Source organism: Mustela nigripes, chromosome 7 (genome assembly GCF_022355385.1).
Source record: "Mustela nigripes isolate SB6536 chromosome 7, MUSNIG.SB6536, whole genome shotgun sequence".
NCBI lineage: Eukaryota > Metazoa > Chordata > Mammalia > Carnivora > Mustelidae > Mustela > Mustela nigripes.
In genome coordinates this window covers 97,489,838-97,493,056 of record NC_081563.1, presented here as the reverse complement: position 1 = coordinate 97,493,056, position 3,219 = coordinate 97,489,838, and positions in this window count along the sequence as shown.

Below are 3,219 nucleotides of genomic sequence, written 5' to 3'. Positions count from 1 at the left end.
TCTCCGCCGGTCCTACCTTTCAGAAAGTGGTTGATTTTCTGTTTCCAGAATTGCTGTTCTTCTTCTCTTCGATCTGCCGATGGATTTTCAGGTGTTTGCAATCTTTAGATAAGCTATCTAGCTGATCTCCGGCTAGCTGAAGCAGTCTCAGCTTGCTACTTCTCCGCCATCTTGACTCCTCCCCCAGATTTGGGGTTTTTGATGGATGCATAGTATTCCATTATATATATGTGTGTGTGTGTGTACCACATCTTCTTTATCCATTCATCTGTTGATGGACATCTAGGTTCTTGCCATAGTTTGGCTATTGTGGACATTGCTGCTGTAAACATTCAGGTGCACGTGCCCTTCGGATCACTACATTTGTATCAGTAGTGCAATTGCTGGGTCATAGGATAGCTCTATTTTCAACTATTTGAGGAACCTCCATGCTGTTTTCCAGAGAGGCTGAACCAGCTTGCATTCCCACCAATGGTGTAGGAGGATTCCCCTTTCTCTGCATCCTCGCTAACACCTGTCGTTTCCTGACTGGTTAATTTTTGCCATTCTGACTGGCATGAGGTGGTATCTCATTGTGGTTTTGACTTGTATTTCCCTGATGCTGAGTAATGTTGAGCACTTTTTTATGTGTCTGTTGGCCATTTGGATGTCTTTTCTGCAGAAATGTCTTCATATCTTTTGCTCATTTCTTGATTGGGTTATTTGTTCTTTTTGAGTATTGAGTTTGATAAGTTCTTTATAGATTTTCGATACTAGCCCTTTACCTTATATGTCATTTGCAAATATTTTCTCCCATTCTGTCAGTTGTCTTTTGGTTTTTTGACTGTTTCCTTTGCTGTGCAAAAGCTTTCGATCTTGATGATCAAAATAGTTCGTTTTTGCCCTTGCTTCCTTGCCTTTAGCAATGTTTTAGGAAGAAGTTCCTGCAGCTGAGGTTGAAGAGGTTGCTGCCTGTGTCCTTGTCAAGGATTTTGATGGAATCCTGTCTCATATTGAGGTCTTTCATCCATTTTGAGTCTATGTTTGTGTGTGGTGTAAGAAAATGGTCCAGTTTCATTTTTCTGTATGTGGCTGTCCAATTTTCCCAACACTATTTGTTGAAGAGACTGTCCTTTTTCCACTGGACATTCTCTCCTGCTTTGTTGAAGATTAGTTGACCATAGAGTTGAGGGTCCATTTCTGGTCTCTCTATTCTGTTCCATTTATCTACGTGTCTGTTTTTGTGCCAGTACCACATTGTCTTGATGATTACAGCTATGTAATAGAGCTTGAAGTCTGGAATTGTGATGCCGCCAACTTTGGTTTTCTTTTTCAACATTCCTCTGGCTACTTTGGGGTGTTTTCTGGTTCCGTATAAATTTTAGGATTATTTGTTCCATTTCTTTGAAAAAAGTTGATGGTATTTTGATAGGGATTGCATTAAACATGTAGATTGCTTTAGGTAGCATAGACATTTTCACAGTATTTATTCTTCTAATCCATGAACATAGAACATTTTCCCATTTCTTTGTATCTTCCTCAATTTCTTTCATGAGTACTTAATAGTTTTCTGAGTACAGATTCTTTGCCTCTTTGGTTAGGTTTGTTCCCAGGTATCTTATGGTTAGGGTGCAGTTGTAAATGGGATTGACTCCTTAATTTCTCTTCCTTCTGTCTTCTTGTTGATGTATAGAAATGCAACATATTTCTGTGCGTCGATTTTATATCCTGACACAACTGAATTCCTATATGAGTTCTAGCAGTTTTGGGGTAGAGTGTTTTGGGTTTTCCACATATAGTATTATATCATCTGCAAAGAGTGAGAGTTTGACTTCTTTGCTGATTCCGATGCCTTTTATTTTTTTGTTGTCTGATTGCTGAGGCTAGGACTTCTAGTGCTATGTTGAATGACAGTGGTGATAGTGGATATTCCTGGCCTGTTCCTGACCTTAGTGGAAAAGCTCTCAGTTTTTCCCCATTGAGAATGATATTCGCTGTGGGTTTTTCATAGATGGCTTTGATGATAGTAAGATATATGCCCTCTATCCCTACACTGTGAAGAGTTTTGGTCATGAATGGATGCTGTACTTTGTCAAATGCTCTTTCAGCCTCTATTGAGAGTATTGTGTGGTTCTTGTTCTTTCTTTTTTTAATGTATTGTATCACACTGATTGATTTGCAGATGTTGAACCAACCTTGCAGCCCTGGAATAAATCCCACCTGGTTGTGGTGAATAATCCTTTTAATGTGCTGTTGGATCCTATTGACCAGTATTTTGGTGGGAAATTTTGCATCCATGTTCATCAAGGATATTGGTCTAATTCTCCTTGATGGGGTCTTTTCTGGTTTGGAATCAAAGTAATGTCTTTACCGAAGATGGAATTGCACTGCCCTTGCCAGGGGCTAGGCTAAGAAATCTGCTTAGGTTTGCTCTCAGGAGTTTTTGTTCCCTGAATGCTTTCTGTAGAGTTCTGGAGGCAGCCTCCCAATCTCCAGCCCAGAGGAGCCGAGAGCTTGGGGCTCCACTCCTCAGTGTGCCCTCAGAGAAAAGGGGTCAATCACTCCCATCTCCCTGGTCTCCAGCCGCACTTCGAGCGAACCCAACATGTAACTGAGTGTTTCTATCTCTGGCGCACAGCCCTGTTTCGAGTATCCAAATCCAGTAGTTTCCTTCCACACCACCACTCCAAAGGAAGAAGGTGAGTCTAACTGGATCTGCCACTTGTGGGGTCCCTGCTCAAAGAGCAGTGGTCCAATGTGCCTCAGATCACGGTTTAAGGTAACCTCGAGCTGAGAGCTCACTCTTCAGCTCTGTCTCTGCAGCCAGCTTCCCTGCTCCAATACCTGGGAGTTCTGCTGCATTAAGACACCCCTGGTCTTTTTGTGACCCTACATGTCCTGAGACTGTACTGTCCCTGCAAGGGCTCTGCCCTCTGCTTAACCTCTGGAGTGATGTCCCTCAGTGGAGCAGACTTCTAAAAGTTCCAATTTTGTGCTGCGCTGCTCTACCACTTGCCAGGAGCTGGCCTCCCCACACAGTCTATCTTCCTGAATGTTGCCTTGGATTCACTTCTCTGTGTGTCCTACCTTCTAGAAAGTGGTCGCTTTTCTGTTCCTAGAATTGCTGCTCTTCTCTTCTTTCCCCTGTTGAGTTTGTAGGTGTTCGAAATGGTTTGGTAACTATCTAGCTGAATTCCTGGGACCCAACCAAATTTAGGTCTCCTGCTCCTCTGCTCTCTT